We start from the raw sequence: 20,657 nt of genomic DNA, 5'->3' as shown, positions 1-20,657 counted from the left end.
CCCCGAGGAACTCGCATGGGGACTGGCCTTTCCTGAGGCCACCAGAGCGGGTCCCTGAGGTCCCCGTCCTAAGTCGAGAGCACCTGCCGCAACTCGAGAAAATCCAGGAGGTTTTGCCCTCCAGGCGAGATGAGGCCCATTTCCGCTGAGGCTTCTCGAGGCCAATCACATCTAACCACTGGACCTTCCAAAGGGTCCTTCACACCCTTGATGCAACTCAAGAAGTTCCCCGACATACCCGTCTGCACTCGAGAGGAAGCACGTGGTGTCCCGCACACATCCAGGGGAGCCCCGTTTCCGCCTCCTAGCACGAGATGAGGGATCCTTTCCCTGTTACGTAGGGAAAGAATTCCCGGCGTTCCCGTCGCATCTCAAGAGGAGGCGCTCTCCACAGGAAAGGCGAGAGGAACTCCAGGGTCGTGCCACCATTCCAAGAGTCCCCCAGATGTGTCAGTCCATTCCAGAGGAACCTGTTTTCCCTGCACTGCCTTGACGTTCAAGCCGAGGATCGACTCCCACCACGTGTGCACGTGGGACAGCCCTGTGGGAAAGCCTCGTGGGAAAGCCTCGTGGGAAAAACTCGAGGGAAAACCATAGATCCTTTGATCCACGCGACGGACTGCGTGACACTGCTGCTACCGCTCTGGAGGAAAGCGCAAGTGCATGCCCGCATTCGAGACGAGGACTGACTCCCCTGGGGAGACTCCAGAAGTACCCCAAGATCCATGTCAGCACTGGAGAGGAAACCTCAGATTCCGGCCCCGACTCCACACAAGGTCTTAGGCCCCGGCATCGACGGGAGAGGAATCCCGAGAGGCCCCCGAGGAACTCGCATGGGGACTGGCCTTTCCTGAGGCCACCAGAGCGGGTCCCTGTGGTCCCCTCGTAAGTCGAGAGCACCTGCCGCAACTCGAGAAAATCCAGGAGGTTTTGCCCTCCAGGCGAGATGAGGCCCATTTCCGCTGAGGCTTCTCGAGGCCAATCACATCTAACCACTGGACCTTCCAAAGGGTCCTTCACACCCTTGCTGCAACTCAAGAAGTTCCCCGACATACCCGTCTGCACTCGAGAGGAAGCACGTGGTGTCCCGCACACATCCAGGGGAGCCCCGTTTCCGCCTCCTAGCACGAGATGAGGGATCCTTTCCCTGTTTCGTAGGGAAAGAATTGCCGGCGTTCCCGTCGCATCTCAAGAGGAGGCGCTCTCCACAGGAAAGGCGAGAGGAACTCCAGGGTCGTGCCACCATTCCAAGAGTCCCCCAGATGTGTCAGTCCATTCCAGAGGAACCTGTTTTCCCTGCACTGCCTTGACGTTCAAGCCGAGGATCGACTCCCACCACGTGTGCACGTGGGACAGCCCTGTGGGAAAGCCTCGTGGGAAAGCCTCGTGGGAAAGACTCGAGGGAAAACCATAGATCCTTTGATCCACGCGGTGGACTGCGTGACACTGATGCTTCCGCTCTGGAGGAAAGCGCAAGTGCATGCCCGCATTCGAGACGAGGACTGACTCCCCTGGGGAGACTCCAGAAGTACCCGAAGATCCATGTCAGCACTGGAGAGGAATCCTCAGGTTCCGGCCCCGACTCCACACAAGGTCTTAGGCCCCGGCATCGACGGGATAGGGATCCCGAGAGGCCCCCGAGGAACTCGCATGGGGACTGGCCTTTCCTGAGGCCACCAGAGCGGTTCCCTGAGGTCCCCGTCGTAAGTCGAGAGCACCTGCCGCAACTCGAGAAAATCCAGGAAGTTTTGCCCTCCAGGCGAGATGAGGCCCATTTCCGCTGAGGCTTCTCGAGGCCAATCACATCTAACCACTGGAACTTCCAAAGGGTCCTTCACACCCTTGCTGCAACTCAAGAAGTTCCCCGACATACCCGTCTCCACTCGAGAGGAAGCCCGTGGGTCCCGCACACATCCAGGGGAGCCCCGTTTCCTCCTCCTAGCTCGAGATGAGGGATCCTTTCCCTGTTTCGTAGGGAAAGAATTCCCGGCGTTCCCGTCGCATCTCAAGAGGAGGCGCTCTCCACAGGAAAGGCGAGAGGAACTCCAGGGTCGTGCCACCATTCCAAGAGTCCCCCAGATGTGTCAGTCCATTCCAGAGGAACCTGTTTTCCCTGCACTGCCTTGACGTTCAAGCCGAGGATCGACTCCCACCACGTGTGCACGTGGGACAGCCCTGTGGGAAAGCCTCGTGGGAAAGCCTCGTGGGAAAGACTCGAGGGAAAACCATAGATCCTTTGATCCACGCGGTGGACTGCGTGACACTGATGCTTCCGCTCTGGAGGAAAGCGCAAGTGCATGCCCGCATTCGAGACGAGGACTGACTCCCCTGGGGAGACTCCAGAAGTACCCGAAGATCCATGTCAGCACTGGAGAGGAATCCTCAGGTTCCGGCCCCGACTCCACACAAGGTCTTAGGCCCTGGCATCGACGGGAGAGGAATCCCGAGAGGCCCCCGAGGAACTCGCATGGGGACTGGCCTTTCCTGAGGCCACCAGAGCGGGTCCCTGAGGTCCCCGTCCTAAGTCGAGAGCACCTGCCGCAACTCGAGAAAATCCAGGAGGTTTTGCCCTCCAGGCGAGATGAGGCCCATTTCCGCTGAGGCTTCTCGAGGCCAATCACATCTAACCACTGGACCTTCCAAAGGGTCCTTCACACCCTTGATGCAACTCAAGAAGTTCCCCGACATACCCGTCTGCACTCGAGAGGAAGCACGTGGTGTCCCGCACACATCCAGGGGAGCCCCGTTTCCGCCTCCTAGCTCGAGATGAGGGATCCTTTCCCTGTTACGTAGGGAAAGAATTCCCGGCGTTCCCGTCGCATCTCAAGAGGAGGCGCTCTCCACAGGAAAGGCGAGAGGAACTCCAGGGTCGTGCCACCATTCCAAGAGTCCCCCAGATGTGTCAGTCCATTCCAGAGGAACCTGTTTTCCCTGCACTGCCTTGACGTTCAAGCCGAGGATCGACTCCCACCACGTGTGCACGTGGGACAGCCCTGTGGGAAAGCCTCGTGGGAAAGCCTCGTGGGAAAAACTCGAGGGAAAACCATAGATCCTTTGATCCACGCGACGGACTGCGTGACACTGCTGCTACCGCTCTGGAGGAAAGCGCAAGTGCATGCCCGCATTCGAGACGAGGACTGACTCCCCTGGGGAGACTCCAGAAGTACCCCAAGATCCATGTCAGCACTGGAGAGGAAACCTCAGATTCCGGCCCCGACTCCACACAAGGTCTTAGGCCCCGGCATCGACGGGAGAGGAATCCCGAGAGGCCCCCGAGGAACTCGCATGGGGACTGGCCTTTCCTGAGGCCACCAGAGCGGGTCCCTGTGGTCCCCTCGTAAGTCGAGAGCACCTGCCGCAACTCGAGAAAATCCAGGAGGTTTTGCCCTCCAGGCGAGATGAGGCCCATTTCCGCTGAGGCTTCTCGAGGCCAATCACATCTAACCACTGGACCTTCCAAAGGGTCCTTCACACCCTTGCTGCAACTCAAGAAGTTCCCCGACATACCCGTCTGCACTCGAGAGGAAGCACGTGGTGTCCCGCACACATCCAGGGGAGCCCCGTTTCCGCCTCCTAGCACGAGATGAGGGATCCTTTCCCTGTTTCGTAGGGAAAGAATTGCCGGCGTTCCCGTCGCATCTCAAGAGGAGGCGCTCTCCACAGGAAAGGCGAGAGGAACTCCAGGGTCGTGCCACCATTCCAAGAGTCCCCCAGATGTGTCAGTCCATTCCAGAGGAACCTGTTTTCCCTGCACTGCCTTGACGTTCAAGCCGAGGATCGACTCCCACCACGTGTGCACGTGGGACAGCCCTGTGGGAAAGCCTCGTGGGAAAGCCTCGTGGGAAAGACTCGAGGGAAAACCATAGATCCTTTGATCCACGCGGTGGACTGCGTGACACTGATGCTTCCGCTCTGGAGGAAAGCGCAAGTGCATGCCCGCATTCGAGACGAGGACTGACTCCCCTGGGGAGACTCCAGAAGTACCCGAAGATCCATGTCAGCACTGGAGAGGAATCCTCAGGTTCCGGCCCCGACTCCACACAAGGTCTTAGGCCCCGGCATCGACGGGATAGGGATCCCGAGAGGCCCCCGAGGAACTCGCATGGGGACTGGCCTTTCCTGAGGCCACCAGAGCGGTTCCCTGAGGTCCCCGTCGTAAGTCGAGAGCACCTGCCGCAACTCGAGAAAATCCAGGAAGTTTTGCCCTCCAGGCGAGATGAGGCCCATTTCCGCTGAGGCTTCTCGAGGCCAATCACATCTAACCACTGGAACTTCCAAAGGGTCCTTCACACCCTTGCTGCAACTCAAGAAGTTCCCCGACATACCCGTCTCCACTCGAGAGGAAGCCCGTGGGTCCCGCACACATCCAGGGGAGCCCCGTTTCCTCCTCCTAGCTCGAGATGAGGGATCCTTTCCCTGTTTCGTAGGGAAAGAATTCCCGGCGTTCCCGTCGCATCTCAAGAGGAGGCGCTCTCCACAGGAAAGGCGAGAGGAACTCCAGGGTCGTGCCACCATTCCAAGAGTCCCCCAGATGTGTCAGTCCATTCCAGAGGAACCTGTTTTCCCTGCACTGCCTTGACGTTCAAGCCGAGGATCGACTCCCACCACGTGTGCACGTGGGACAGCCCTGTGGGAAAGCCTCGTGGGAAAGCCTCGTGGGAAAGACTCGAGGGAAAACCATAGATCCTTTGATCCACGCGGTGGACTGCGTGACACTGATGCTTCCGCTCTGGAGGAAAGCGCAAGTGCATGCCCGCATTCGAGACGAGGACTGACTCCCCTGGGGAGACTCCAGAAGTACCCGAAGATCCATGTCAGCACTGGAGAGGAATCCTCAGGTTCCGGCCCCGACTCCACACAAGGTCTTAGGCCCCGGCATCGACGGGATAGGGATCCCGAGAGGCCCCCGAGGAACTCGCATGGGGACTGGCCTTTCCTGAGGCCACCAGAGCGGTTCCCTGAGGTCCCCGTCGTAAGTCGAGAGCACCTGCCGCAACTCGAGAAAATCCAGGAAGTTTTGCCCTCCAGGCGAGATGAGGCCCATTTCCGCTGAGGCTTCTCGAGGCCAATCACATCTAACCACTGGAACTTCCAAAGGGTCCTTCACACCCTTGCTGCAACTCAAGAAGTTCCCCGACATACCCGTCTCCACTCGAGAGGAAGCCCGTGGGTCCCGCACACATCCAGGGGAGCCCCGTTTCCTCCTCCTAGCTCGAGATGAGGGATCCTTTCCCTGTTTCGTAGGGAAAGAATTCCCGGCGTTCCCGTCGCATCTCAAGAGGAGGCGCTCTCCACAGGAAAGGCGAGAGGAACTCCAGGGTCGTGCCACCATTCCAAGAGTCCCCCAGATGTGTCAGTCCATTCCAGAGGAACCTGTTTTCCCTGCACTGCCTTGACGTTCAAGCCGAGGATCGACTCCCACCACGTGTGCACGTGGGACAGCTCTGTGGGAAAGCCTCGTGGGAAAGCCTCCTGGGAAAGACTCGAGGGAAAACCATAGATCCTTTGATCCACGCGGCGGACTGCGTGACACTGCTGCTACCGCTCTGGAGGAAAGCGCAAGTGCATGCCCGCATTCGAGACGAGGACTGACTCCCCTGGGGAGACTCCAGAAGTACCCCAAGATCCATGTCAGCACTGGAGAGGAATCCTCAGGTTCCGGCCCCGACTCCACACAAGGTCTTAGGCCCCGACATCGACGGGAGAGGAATCCCGAGAGGCCCCCGAGGAACTCGCATGGGGACTGGCCTTTCCTGAGGCCACCAGAGCGGGTCCCTGAGGTCCCCGTCGTAAGTCGAGAGCACCTGCCGCAACTCGAGAAAATCCAGGAGGTTTTGCCCTCCAGGCGAGATGAGGCCCATTTCCGCTGAGGCTTCTCGAGGCCAATCACATCTAACCACTGGAACTTCCAAAGGGTCCTTCACACCCTTGTTGCAACTCAAGAAGTTCCCCGACATACCCGTCTCCACTAGAGAGGAAGCACGTGGGGTCCCGCACACATCCAGGGGAGCCCCGTTTCCACCTCCTAGGTCGAGATGAGGGATCCTTTCCCTGTTTCGTAGGGAAAGAATTCCCGGCGTTCCCATAGCATCTCAAGAGGAGGCGCTCTCCACAGGAAAGGCGAGAGGAACTCCAGGGTCGTGCCACCATTCCAAGAGTCCCCCAGATGTGTCGGTCCATTCCAGAGGAACCTGTTTTCCCTGCACTGCCTTGACGTTCAAGCCGAGGATCGACTCCCACCACGTGTGCACGTGGGACAGCCCTGTGGGAAAGCCTCGTGGGAAAGCCTCGTGGGTAAGACTCGAGGGAAAACCATAGATCCTTTGATGCACGCGGCGGACTGCGTGACACTGCTGCTACCGCTCTGGAGGAAAGCGCAAGTGCATGCTCGCATTCCAGACGAGGACTGACTCCCCTGGGGAGACTCCAGAAGTACCCCAAGATCCATGTCAGCACTGGAGAGGAATCCTCAGGTTCCGGCCCCGACTCCACACAAGGTCTTAGGCCCCGGCATCGACGGGAGAGGAATCCGGAGAGGCCCCCGAGGAACTGGCATGGGGACTGGCCTTTCCTGAGGCCACCAGAGCAGGTCCCTGAGGTCCCCGTCGTAAGTCGAGAGCACCTGCCGCAACTCGAGAAAATCCAGGAGGTTTTGCCCTCCAGGCGAGATGAGGCCCATTTCCGCTGAGGCTTCTCGAGGCTAATCACGTCTAACCACTGGAACTTCCAAAGGGTCCTTCACACCCTTGCTGCAACTCAAGAAGTTCCCCGACATACCCGTCTCCACTAGAGAGGAAGCACGTGGGGTCCCGCACACATCCAGGGGAGCCCCGTTTCCACCTCCTAGCTCGAGATGAGGGATCCTTTCCCTGTTTCGTAGGGAAAGAATTCCCGGGGTTCCCGTCGCATCTCAAGAGGAGGCGCTCTCCACAGGAAAGGCGAGAGGAACTCCAGGGTCGTGCCACCATTCCAAGAGTCCCCCAGATGTGTAGGTCCATTCCAGAGGAACCTGTTTTCCCTGCACTGCCTTGACGTTCAAGCCGAAGATCGACTCCCACCACGTGTGCACGTGGGACAGCCCTGTGGGAAAGCCTCGTGGGAAAGCCTCGTGGGAAAGACTCGAGGGAAAACCATAGATCCTTTGATGCACGCGGCGGACTGCGTGACACTGCTGCTACCGCTCTGGAGGAAAGCGCAAGTGCATGCCCGCATTCGAGACGAGGACTGACTCCCCTGGGGAGACTCCAGAAGTACCCCAAGATCCATGTCAGCACTGGAGAGGAATCCTCAGGTTCCGGCCCCGACTCCACACAAGGTCTTAGGCCCCGGCATCGACGGGAGAGGAATCCCGAGAGGCCCCCGAGGAACTGGCATGGGGACTGGCCTTTCCTGAGGCCACCAGAGCGGGTCCCTGAGGTCCCCGTCGTAAGTCGAGAGCACCTGCCGCAACTCGAGAAAATCCAGGAGGTTTTGCCCTCCAGGCGAGATGAGGCCCGTTTCCGCTGAGGCTTCTCGAGGCTAATCACGTCTAACCACTGGAACTTCCAAAGGGTCCTTCACACCCTTGCTGCAACTCAAGAAGTTCCCCGACATACCCGTCTCCACTCGAGAGGAAGCACGTGGGGTCCCGCACACATCCAGGGGAGCCCCGTTTCCGCCTCCTAGCTCGAGATGAGGGATCCTTTCCCTGTTTCGTAGGGAAAGAATTCCCGGCGTTCCCGTCGCATCTCAAGAGGAGGCGCTCTCCACAGGAAAGGCGAGAGGAACTCCAGGGTCGTGCCACCATTCCAAGAGTCCCCCGGATGTGTCAGTCCATTTCAGAGGAACCTGTTTTCCCTGCACTGCCTTGACGTTCAAGCCGAGGATCGACTCCCACCACGTGTGCACGTGGGACAGCCCTGTGGGAAAGCCTCGTGGGAAAGCCTCGTGGGAAAGACTCGAGGGAAAACCATAGATCCATTGATCCACGCGGCGGACTGCGTGACACTGCTGCTACCGCTCTGGAGGAAAGCGCAAGTGCATGCCCGCATTCGAGACGAGGACTGACTCCCCTGCGGAGACTCCAGAAGTACCCCAAGATCCATGTCAGCACTGGAGAGGAATCCTCAGGTTCCGGCCCCGACTCCACACAAGGTCTAAGGCCCTGGCATCGACGGGAGAGGAATCCCGAGAGGCCCCCGAGGAACTCGCATGGGGACTGGCCTTTCCTGAGGCCACCAGAGCAGGTCCCTGAGGTCCCCGTCCTAAGTCGAGAGCACCTGCCGCAACTTGAGAAAATCCAGGAGGTTTTGCCCTCCAGGCGAGATGAGGCCCATTTCCGCTGAGGCTTATCGAGGCCAATCACATCTAACCACTGGACCTTCCAAAGGGTCCTTCACACCCTTGCTGCAACTCAAGAAGTTCCCCGACATACCCGTCTGCACTCGAGAGGAAGCACGTGGTGTCCCGCACACATCCAGGGGAGCCCCGTTTCCGCCTCCTAGCACGAGATGAGGGATCCTTTCCCTGTTTCCTAGGGAAAGAATTCCCGGCGTTCCCGTCGCATCTCAAGAGGAGGCGCTCTCCACAGGAAAGGCGAGAGGAACTCCAGGGTCGTGCCACCATTCCAAGAGTCCCCCAGATGTGTCAGTCCATTCCAGAGGAACCTGTTTTCCCTGCACTGCCTTGACGTTCAAGCCGAGGATCGACTCCCACCACGTGTGCACGTGGGACAGCCCTGTGGGAAAGCCTCGTGGGAACGCCTCGTGGGAAAGTCTCGAGGGAAAACCATAGATCCTTTGATCCACACGGCGGACTGCGCGACACTGCTGCTACTGCTCTGGAGGAAAGCGCAAGTGCATGCCCGCATTCGAGACGAGGACTGACTCCCCTGGGGAGACTCCAGAAGTACCCCAAGATCCATGTCAGCACTGGAGAGGAATCCTCAGTTTCCGGCCCCGACTCCACACAAGGTCTTAGGCCTCGGCATCGACGGGAGAGGAATCCCGAGACGCCCCCGAGGAACTCGCATGGGGACTGGCCTTTCCTGAGGCCACCAGAGCGGGTACCTGAGGTCCCCGTCGTAAGTCGAGAGCACCTGCCTCAACTCGAGAAAATCCAGGAGGTTTTGCCCTCCAGGCGAGATGAGGCCCATTTGCGATGAGGCTTCTCGAGGCCAATCACATCTAACCACTGGAACTTCCAAAGGGTCCTTCACACCATTGCTGCAACTCAAGAAGTTCCCCGACATACCCGTCTCCACTAGAGAGGAAGCACGTGGGGTCCCGCACACATCCAGGGGAGCCCCGTTTCCGCCTCCTAGCTCGAGATGAGGGATCCTTTCCCTGTTTCGTAGGGAAAGAATTCCCGGCGTTCCCGTCGCATCTCAAGAGGAGGCGCTCTCCACAGGAAAGGCGAGAGGAACTCCAGGGTTGTGCCACCATTCCAAGAGTCCCCCAGATGTGTCAGTCCATTCCAGAGGAACCTGTTTTCCCTGCACTGCCTTGACGTTCAAGCCGAGGATCGACTCCCACCACGTGTGCACGTGGGACAGCCCTGTGGGAAAGCCTCGTGGGAAAGCCTCGTGGGAACGACTCGAGGGAAAACCATAGATCCTTTGATCCACGCGGCGGACTGCGTGACACTGCTGCTACCGCTCTGGAGGAAAGCGCAAGTGCATGCCCGCATTCGAGACGAGGACTGACTCCCCTGGGGAGACTCCAGAAGTACCCCAAGATCCATGTCAGCACTGGAGAGGAATCCTCAGGTTCCGGCCCCGACTCCACACAAGGTCTTAGGCCCCGACATCGACGGGAGAGGAATCCCGAGAGGCCCCCGAGGAACTCGCATGGGGACTGGCCTTTCCTGAGGCCACCAGAGCGGGTCCCTGAGGTCCCCGTCGTAAGTCGAGAGCACCTGCCGCAACTCGAGAAAATCCAGGAGGTTTTGCCCTCCAGGCGAGATGAGGCCCATTTCCGCTGAGGCTACTCGAGGCCAATCACATCTAACCACTGGAACTTCCAAAGGGTCCTTCACACCCTTGCTGCAACTCAAGAAGTTCCCCGACATACCCGTCTCCACTAGAGAGGAAGCACGTGGGGTCCCGCACACATCCAGGGGAGCCCCGTTTCCACCTCCTAGCTCGAGATGAGGGATCCTTTCCCTGTTTCGTAGGGAAAGAATTCCCGGGGTTCCCGTCGCATCTCAAGAGGAGGCGCTCTCCACAGGAAAGGCGAGAGGAACTCCAGGGTCGTGCCACCATTCCAAGAGTCCCCCAGATGTGTCGGTCCATTCCAGAGGAACCTGTTTTCCCTGCACTGCCTTGACGTTCAAGCCGAGGATCGACTCCCACCACGTGTGCACGTGGGACAGCCCTGTGGGAAAGCCTCGTGGGAAAGCCTCGTGGGAAAGACTCGAGGGAAAACCAGAGATCCTTTGATGCACGCGGCGGACTGCGTGACACTGCTGCTACCGCTCTGGAGGAAAGCGCAAGTGCATGCCCGCATTCGAGACGAGGACTGACTCCCCTGGGGAGACTCCAGAAGTACCCCAAGATCCATGTCAGCACTGGAGAGGAATCCTCAGGTTCCGGCCCCGACTCCACACAAGGTCTTAGGCCCCGGCATCGACGGGAGAGGAATCCCGAGAGGCCCCCGAGGAACTGGCATGGGGACTGGCCTTTCCTGAGGCCACCAGAGCGGGTCCCTGAGGTCCCCGTCGTAAGTCGAGAGCACCTGCCGCAACTCGAGAAAATCCAGGAGGTTTTGCCCTCCGGGCGAGATGAGGCCCATTTCCGCTGAGGCTTCTCGAGGCTAATCACGTCTAACCACTGGAACTTCCAAAGGGTCCTTCACACCCTTGCTGCAACTCAAGAAGTTCCCCGACATACCCGTCTCCACTCGAGAGGAAGCACGTGGGGTCCCGCACACATCCAGGGGAGACCCGTTTCCGCCTCCTAGCTCGAGATGAGGGATCCTTTCCCTGTTTCGGAGGGAAAGAATTCCCGGCGTTCCCGTCGCATCTCAAGAGGAGGCGCTCTCCACAGGAAAGGCGAGAGGAACTCCAGGGTCGTGCCACCATTCCAAAAGTCCCCCAGATGTGTCAGTCCATTCCAGAGGAACCTGTTTTCCCTGCACTGCCTTGACGTTCAAGCCGAGGATCGACTCCCACTACGTGTGCACGTGGGACAGCCCTGTGGGAAAGCCTCGTGGGAAAGCCTCGTGGGAAAGACTCGAGGGAAAACCATAGATCCTTTGATCCACGCGGCGGACTGCGTGACACTGCTGCTACCGCTCTGGAGGAAAGCGCAAGTGCATGCCCGCATTCGAGACGAGGACTGACTCCCCTGCGGAGACTCCAGAAGTACCCCAAGATCCATGTCAGCACTGGAGAGGAATCCTCAGGTTCCGGCCCGGACTCCACACAAGGTCTTAGGCCCTGGCATCGACGGGAGAGGAATCCCGAGAGGCCCCCGAGGAACTCGCATGGGGACTGGCCTTTCCTGAGGCCACCAGAGCGGGTCCCTGAGGTCCCCGTCCTAAGTCGAGAGCACCTGCCGCAACTCGAGAAAATCCAGGAGGTTTTGCCCTCCAGGCGAGATGAGGCCCATTTCCGCTGAGGCTTCTCGAGGCCAATCACATCTAACCACTGGACCTTCCAAAGGGTCCTTCACACCCTTGCTGCAACTCAAGAAGTTCCCCGACATACCCGTCTGCACTCGAGAGGAAGCAAGTGGTGTCCCGCACACATCCAGGGGAGCCCCGTTTCCGCCTCCTAGCACGAGATGAGGGATCCTTTCCCTGTTTCGTAGGGAAAGAATTCCCGGCGTTCCCGTCGCATCTCAAGAGGAGGCGCTCTCCACAGGAAAGGCGAGAGGAACTCCAGGGTCGTGCCACCATTCCAAGAGTCCCCCAGATGTGTCAGTCCATTCCAGAGGAACCTGTTTTCCCTGCACTGCCTTGACGTTCAAGCCGAGGATCGACTCCCACCACGTGTGCACGTGGGACAGCCCTGTGGGAAAGCCTCGTGGGAAAGCCTCGTGGGAAAGACTCGAGGGAAAACCATAGATCCTTTGATCCACGCGGCGGACTGCGTGACACTGCTGCTACCGCTCTGGAGGAAAGCGCAAGTGCATGCCCGCATTCGAGACGAGGACTGACTCCCCTGGGGAGACTCCAGAAGTACCCCAAGATCCATGTCAGCACTGGAGAGGAATCCTCAGGTTCTGGCCCCGACTCCACACAAGGTCTTAGGCCCCGACATCGACGGGAGAGGAATCCCGAGAGGCCCCCGAGGAACTCGCATGGGGACTGGCCTTTCCTGAGGCCACCAGAGCGGGTCCCTGAGGTCCCCGTCGTAAGTCGAGAGCACCTGCCGCAACTCGAGAAAATCCAGGAGGTTTTGCCCTCCAGGCGAGATGAGGCCCATTTCCGCTGAGGCTTCTCGAGGCCAATCACATCTAACCACTGGAACTTCCAAAGGGTCCTTCACACCATTGCTGCAACTCAAGAAGTTCCCCGACATACCCGTCTCCACTCGAGAGGAAGCACGTGGGGTCCCGCACACATCCAGGGAAGCCCCGTTTCCGCCTGCTAGCTCGAGATGAGGGATCCTTTCCCTGTTTCTTAGGGAAAGAATTCCCGGCGTTCCCGTCGCATCTCAAGAGGAGGCGCTCTCCACAGGAAAGGCGAGAGGAACTCCAGGGTCATGCCACCATTCCAAGAGTCCCCCAGATGTGTCAGTCCATTCCAGAGGAACCTGTTTTCCCTGCACTGCCTTGACGTTCAAGCCGAGGATCGACTCCCACCACGTGTGCACGTGGGACAGCCCTGTGGGAAAGCCTCGTGGGAAAGCCTCGTGGGAAAGACTCGAGGGAAAACCATAGATCCTTTGATCCACGCGGCGGACTGCGTGACACTGCTGCTACCGCTCTGGAGGAAAGCGCAAGTGCATGCCCGCATTCGAGACGAGGACTGACTCCCCTGGGGAGACTCCAGAAGTACCCCAAGATCCATGTCAGCACTGGAGAGGAATCCTCAGGTTCCGGCCCCGACTCCACACAAGGTCTTAGGCCCCGACATCGACGGGAGAGGAATCCCGAGAGGCCCCCGAGGAACTCGCACGGGGACTGGCCTTTCCTGAGGCCACCAGAGCGGGTCCCTGAGGTCCCCGTCCTAAGTCGAGAGCACCTGCCGCAACTCGAGAAAATCCAGGAGGTTTTGCCCTCCAGGCGAGATTAGGCCCATATCCGCTGAGGCTTCTCGAGGCCAATCACATCTAACCACTGGAACTTCCAAAGGGTCCTTCACACCCTTGCTGCAACTCAAGAAGTTCCCCGACATACCCGTCTCCACTAGAGAGGAAGCACGTGGGGTCCCGCACACATCCAGGGGAGCCCCGTTTCCGCCTCCTAGCTCGAGATGAGGGATCCTTTCCCTGTTTCGTAGGGAAAGAATTCCCGGCGTTCCCGTCGCATCTCAAGAGGAGGCGCTCTCCACAGGAAAGGCGAGAGGAACTCCAGGGTCGTGCCACCATTCCAAGAGTCCCCCAGATGTGTCGGTCCATTCCAGAGGAACCTGTTTTCCCTGCACTGCCTTGACGTTCAAGCCGAGGATCGACTCCCACCACGTGTGCACGTGGGACAGCCCTGTGGGAAAGCCTCGTGGGAAAGCCTCGTGGGAAAGACTCGAGGGAAAACCATAGATCCTTTGATGCACGCGGCGGACTGCGTGACACTGCTGCTACCGCTCTGGAGGAAAGCGCAAGTGCATGCCCGCATTCGAGACGAGGACTGACTCCCCTGGGGAGACTCCAGAAGTACCCCAAGATCCATGTCAGCACTGGAGAGGAATCCTCAGGTTCCGGCCCCGACTCCACACAAGGTCTTAGGCCCTGGCATCGACGGGAGAGGAATCCCGAGAGGCCCCCGAGGAACTCGCATGGGGACTGGCCTTTCCTGAGGCCACCAGAGCGGGTCCCTGAGGTCCCCGTCGTAAGTCGAGAGCACCTGCCGCAACTCGAGAAAATCCAGGAGGTTTTGCCCTCCAGGCGAGATGAGGCCCATTTCCGCTGAGGCTTCTCGAGGCTAATCACGTCTAACCACTGGAACTTCCAAAGGGTCCTTCACACCCTTGCTGCAACTCAAGAAGTTCCCCGACATACCCGTCTCCACTCGAGAGGAAGCACGTGGGGTCCCGCACACATCCAGGGGAGCCCCGTTTCCGCCTCCTAGCTCGAGATGAGGGATCCTTTCCCTGTTTCGTAGGGAAAGAATTCCCGGCGTTCCCGTCGCATCTCAAGAGGAGGCGCTCTCCAAAGGAAAGGCGAGAGGAACTCCAGGGTCGTGACACCATTCCAAGAGTCCCCCAGATGTGTCAGTCCATTCCAGAGGAACCTGTTTTCCCTGCACTGCCTTGACGTTCAAGCCGAGGATCGACTCCCACCACGTGTGCACGTGGGACAGCCCTGTGGGAAAGCCTCGTGGGAAAGCCTCGTGGGAAAGACTCGAGGGAAAAACATAGATCCTTTGATCCACGCGGCGGACTGCGTGACACTGCTGCTACCGCTCTGGAGGAAAGCGCAAGTGCATGCCCGCATTCGAGACGAGGACTGACTCCCCTGGGGAGACTCCAGAAGTACCCCAAGATCCATGTCAGCACTGGAGAGGAATCCTCAGGTTCCGGCCCCGACTCCACACAAGGTCTTAGGCCCCGGCATCGACGGGAGAGGAATCCCGAGAGGCCCCCGAGGAACTCGCATGGGGACTGGCCTTTCCTGAGGCCACCAGAGCGAATCCCTGAGGTCCCCGTGGTAAGTCGAGAGCACCTGCCGCAACTCGAGAAAATCCAGGAGGTTTTGCCCTCCAGGCGAGATGAGGCCCATTTCCGCTGAGGCTTCTCGAGGCCAATCACATCTAACCACTGGAACTTCCAAAGGGTCCTTCACACCATTCCTGCAACTCAAGAAGTTCCCCGACATACCCGTCTCCACTCAAGAGGAAGCACGTGGGGTCCCGCACACATCCAGGGGAGCCCCGTTTCCGCCTCCTAGCTCGAGATGAGGGATCCTTTCCCTGTTTCGTAGGGAAAGAATTCCCGGCGTTCCCGTCGCATCTCAAGAGGAGGCGCTCTCCACAGGAAAGGCGAGAGGAACTCCAGGGTCGTGCCACCATTCCAAGAGTCCCCCAGATGTGTCAGTCCATTCCAGAGGAACCTGTTTTCCCTGCACTGCCTTGACGTTCAAGCCGAGGATCGACTCCCACCACGTGTGCACGTGGGACAGCCCTGTGGGAAAGCCTCGTGGGAAAGCCTCGTGGGAAAGACTCGAGGGAAAACCATCGATCCTTTGATCCACGCGGCGGACTGCGTGACACTGCTGCTACCGCTCTGGAGGAAAGCGCAAGTGCATGCCCGCATTCGAGACGAGGACTGACTCCCCTGCGGAGACTCCAGAAGTACCCCAAGATCCATGTCAGCACTGGAGAGGAATCCTCAGGTTCCGGCCCCGACTCCACACAAGGTCTTAGGCCCTGGCATCGACGGGAGAGGAATCCCGAGAGGCCCCCGAGGAACTCGCATGGGGACTGGCCTTTCCTGAGGCCACCAGAGCGGGTCCCTGAGGTCCCCGTCCTAAGTCGAGAGCACCTGCCGCAACTCGAGAAAATCCAGGAGGTTTTGCCCTCCAGGCGAGATGAGGCCCATTTCCGCTGAGGCTTCTCGAGGCCAATCACATCTAACCACTGGACCTTCCAAAGGGTCCTTCACACCCTTGCTGCAACTCAAGAAGTTCCCCGACATACCCGTCTGCACTCGAGAGGAAGCAGGTGGTGTCCCGCACACATCCAGGGGAGCACCGTTTCCGCCTCCTAGCACGAGATGAGGGATCCTTTCCCTGTTTCATAGGGAAAGAATTCCCGGCGTTCCCGTCGCATCTCAAGAGGAGGCGCTCTCCACAGGAAAGGCGAGAGGAACTCCAGGGTCGTGCCACCATTCCAAGAGTCCCCCAGATGTGTCAGTCCATTCCAGAGGAACCTGTTTTCCCTGCACTGCCTTGACGTTCAAGCCGAGGATCGACTCCCACCACGTGTGCACGTGGGACAGCCCTGTGGGAAAGCCTCGTGGGAAAGCCTCGTGGGAAAGACTCGAGGGAAAAACATAGATCCTTTGATCCACGCGGTGGACTGCGTGACACTGCTGCTACCGCTCTGGAGGAAAGCGCAAGTGCATGCCCGCATTCGAGACGAGGACTGACTCCCCTGGGGAGACTCCAGAAGTACCCCAAGATCCATGTCAGCACTGGAGAGGAATAATCAGGTTCCGGCCCCGACTCCACACAAGGTCTCAGGCCCCGGCATCGATGGGAGAGGAATCCCGAGAGGCCCCCGAGGAACTCGCATGGGGACTGGCCTTTCCTGAGGCCACCAGAGCGGTTCCCTGAGGTCCCCGTCGTAAGTCGAGAGCACTTGCCGCAACTCGAGAAAATCCAGGAGGTTTTGCCCTCCAGGCGAGATGAGGCCCATTTCCGCTGAGGCTTCTCGAGGCCAATCACATCTAACCACTGGAACTTCCAAAGGGTCCTTCACACCCTTGCTGCAACTCAGGAAGTTCCCCGACATACCCGTCTCCACTCGAGAGGAAGCACGTGGGTCCCGCACACATCCAGGGGAGCCCCTTTTCCGCCTCCTAGCTCGATATGAGGGATCCTTTCCCTGTTTCGTAGGGAAAGAATTCCCGGCGTTCCCGTCGCATCTCAAGAGGAGGCGCTCTCCACAGGAAAGGCAAGAGGAACTCCAGGGTCGTGCCAGCATTCCAAGAGACCCCAGATGTGTCAGTCCATTCCAGAGGAACCTGTTTTCCCTGCACTGCCTTGACGTTCAAGCCGAGGATCGACTCCCACCACGTGTGCACGTGGGACAGCCCTGTGGGAAAGCCTCGTGGGAAAGCCTCGTGGGAAAGACTCGAGGGAAAACCATAGATCCTTTGATCCACGTGGCGGACTGCGTGACACTGCTGCTACCGCTCTGGAGGAAAGCGCAAGTGCATGCTCGCATTCGAGACGAGGACTGACTCCCCTGGGGAGACTCCAGAAGTACCCCAAGATCCATGTCAGCACTGGAGAGGAATCCTCAGGTTCCGGCCCCGACTCCACACAAGGTCTTAGGCCCCGGCATCGACGGGAGAGGAATCCCAAGAGGCCCCCGAGGAACTCGCATGGGGACTGGCCTTTCCTGAGGCCACCAGAGCGGTTCCCTGAGGTCCCCGTCGTATGTCGAGAGCACCTGCGGCAACTCGAGAAAATCCAGGAGGTTTTTCCCTCCAGGCGAGATGAGGCCCATTTCCGCTGAGGCTTCTCGAGGCCAATCACATCTAACCACTGGAACTTCCAAAGGGACCTTCACACCATTGCTGCAACTCAAGAAGTTCCCCGACATACCTGTCTCCACTCGAGAGGAAGCACGTGGGGTCCCGCACACATCCAGGGGAGCCCCGTTTCCGCCTCCTAGCTCGAGATGAGGGATCCTTTCCCTGTTTCATAGGGAAAGAATTCCCGGCGTTCCCGTCGCATCTCAAGAGGAGGCGCTCTCCACAGGAAAGTCGAGAGGAACTCCAGGGTCGTGACACCATTCCAAGAGTCCCCCAGATGTGTCAGTCCATTCCAGAGGAACCTGTTTTCCCTGCACTGCCTTGACGTTCAAGCCGAGGATCGACTCCCACCACGTGTGCACGTGGGACAGCCCTGTGGGAAAGCCTCGTGGGAAAGCCTCGTGGGAAAGACTCGAGGGAAAACCATAGATCCTTTGATCCACGCGGCGGACTGCGTGACACTGCTGCTACCGCTCTGGAGGAAAGCGCAAGTGCATGCCCGCATTCGAGACGAGGACTGACTCCCCTGGGGAGACTCCAGAAGTACCCCAAGATCTATGTCAGCACTGGAGAGGAATCCTCAGGTTCCGGCCCCGACTCCACACAAGGTCTTAGGCCCCGGCATCGACGGGAGAGGAATCCCGAGAGGCCCACGAGGAACTCGCATGGGGCCTGGCCTTTCCTGAGGCCACCAGAGCGGGTCCCTGAGGTCCCGGTCGTAAGTCGAGAGCACCAGCCGCAACTCGAGAAAATCCAGGAGGTTTTGCCCTCCAGGCGAGATGAGGCCCATTTCCTCTGAGGCTTCTCGAGGCCAATCACATCTAACCACTGGAACTTCCAAAGGGTCCTTCACACCCTTGCTGCAACTCAAGAAGTTCCCCGACATACCCGTCTCCACCCGAGAGGAAGCATGTGGGGTCCCGCACACATCCAGGGGAGCCCTGTTTCCGCCTCCTAGCTCGAGATGAGGGATCCTTTCCCTGTTCCATAGGGAAAGAATTCCCGGCGTTCCCGTCGCATCTCAAGAGGAGGCGCTCTCCACAGGAAAGGCGAGAGGAACTCCAGGGTCGTGCCACCATTCCAAGAGTCCCCCAGATGTGTCAGTCCATTCCAGAGGAACCTGTTTTCCCTGCACTGCCTTGACGTTCAAGCCGAGGATCGACTCCCACCACGTGTGCACGTGGGACAGCCCTGTGGGAAAGCCTCGTGGGAAAGCCTCGTGGGAAAGACTCGAGGGAAAACCATAGATCCTTTGATCCACGCGGCGGACTGCGTGACACTGCTGCTACCGCTCTGGAGGAAAGCGCAAGTGCATGCCCGCATTCGAGACGAGGACTGACTCCCCTGGGGAGACTCCAGAAGTACCCCAAGATCCATGTCAGCACTGGAGAGGAATCCTCAGGTTCCGGCCCCGAATCCACACAAGGTCTTAGGCCCCGGCATGGACGGGAGAGGAATCCCGAGAGGCCCCCGAGGAACTCGCATGGGGCCTGGCCTTTCCTGAGGCCACCAGAGCGGGTCCCTGAGGTCCCGGTCGTAAGTCGAGAGCACCAGCCGCAACTCGAGAAAATCCAGGAGGTTTTGCCCTCCAGGCGAGATGAGGCCCATTTCCGCTGAGGCTTCTCGAGGCCAATCACATCTAACCACTGGAACTTCCAAAGGGTCCTTCACACCCTTGCTGCAACTCAAGAAGTTCCCCGACATACCCGTCTCCACTCGAGAGGAAGCATGTGGGGTCCCGCACACATCCAGGGGAGCCCCGTTTCCGCCTCCTAGCTCGAGATGAGGGATCCTTTCCCTGTTCCATAGGGAAAGAATTCCCGGCATTCCCGTCGCATCTCAAGAGGAGGCGCTCTCCACAGGAAAGGCGAGAGGAACTCCAGGGTCGTGCCACCATTCCAAGAGTCCCCCAGATGTGTCAGTCCATTCCAGAGGAACCTGTTTTCCCTGCACTGCCTTGACGTTCAAGCCGAGGATCGACTCCCACCACGTGTGCACGTGGGACAGCCCTGTGGGAAAGCCTCGTGGGAAAGCCTCGTGGGAAAGACTCGAGGGAAAACCATAGATCCTTTGATCCACGCGGCGGACTGCGTGACACTGCTGCTACCGCTCTGGAGGAAAGCGCAAGTGCATGCCCGCATTCGAGACGAGGACTGACTCCCCTGCGGAGACTCCAGAAGTACCCCAAGATCCATGTCAGCACTGGAGAGGAATCCTCAGGTTCCGGCCCCGAATCCACACAAGGTCTTAGGCCCCGGCATGGACGGGAGAGGAATCCCGAGAGGCCCCCGAGGAACTCGCATGGGGACTGGCCTTTCCTGAGGCCACCAGAGCGGGTCCCTGAGGTCCCGGTCATAAGTCGAGAGCACCTGCCGCAACTCGAGAAAATCCAGGAGGTTTTGCCCTCCAGGCGAGATGAGGCCCATTTCCGCTGAGGCTTCTCGAGGCCAATCACGTCTAACCACTGGAACTTCCAAAGGGTCCTTCACACTCTTGCTGCAACTCAAGAAGTTCCCCGACATACCCGTCTCCACTCGGGAGGAAGCATGTGGTGTCCCGCACACATCCAGGGGAGCCCCGTTTCCGACTCCTAGCTCGAGATGAGGGATTCTTTCCCTGTTTCTTAGGGAAAGAATTCCCGGCGTTCCCGTCGCATCTCAAGAGGAGGCGCTCTCCACAGGAAAGGCGAGAGGAACTCCAGGGTCGTGCCACCATTCCAAGAGTCCCCCAGATGTGTCAGTCCATTCCAGAGGAATCTTTTTTCCCTGCACTGCCTTGACGTTCAAGCCGAGGTTCGACTCCCACCACGTGTGCACGTGGGACAGCCCTGTGTGAAAGCCTCGTGGGAAAGACTCGAGGGAAAACCATAGATCCTTTGATCCACGCGGCGGACTGCGTGACACTGCTGCTACCGCTCTGGAGGAAAGCGCAAGTGCATGCCCGCATTCGAGACGAGGACTGACTCCCCTGGGGAGACTCCAGAAGTACCCCAAGATCCATGTCAGCACTGGAGAGGAATCCTCAGGTTCCGGCCCCGAATCCACACAAGGTCTTAGGCCCCGGCATGGACGGGAGAGGAATCCCGAGAGGCCCCCGAGGAACTCGCATGGGGCCTGGCCTTTCCTGAGGCCACCAGAGCGGGTCCCTGAGGTCCCGGTCGTAAGTCGAGAGCACCAGCCGCAACTCGAGAAAATCCAGGAGGTTTTGCCCTCCAGGCGAGATGAGGCCCATTTCCGCTGAGGCTTCTCGAGGCCAATCACATCTAACCACTGGAACTTCCAAAGGGTCCTTCACACCCTTGCTGCAACTCAAGAAGTT

Source organism: Ovis canadensis, chromosome 16 (assembly GCF_042477335.2).
Source record: "Ovis canadensis isolate MfBH-ARS-UI-01 breed Bighorn chromosome 16, ARS-UI_OviCan_v2, whole genome shotgun sequence".
Classification (NCBI taxonomy): Eukaryota; Metazoa; Chordata; class Mammalia; order Artiodactyla; family Bovidae; genus Ovis; species Ovis canadensis.
The sequence above is the reverse complement of the archived record's forward strand: the minus strand, read 5'-3'. Positions refer to the sequence as shown.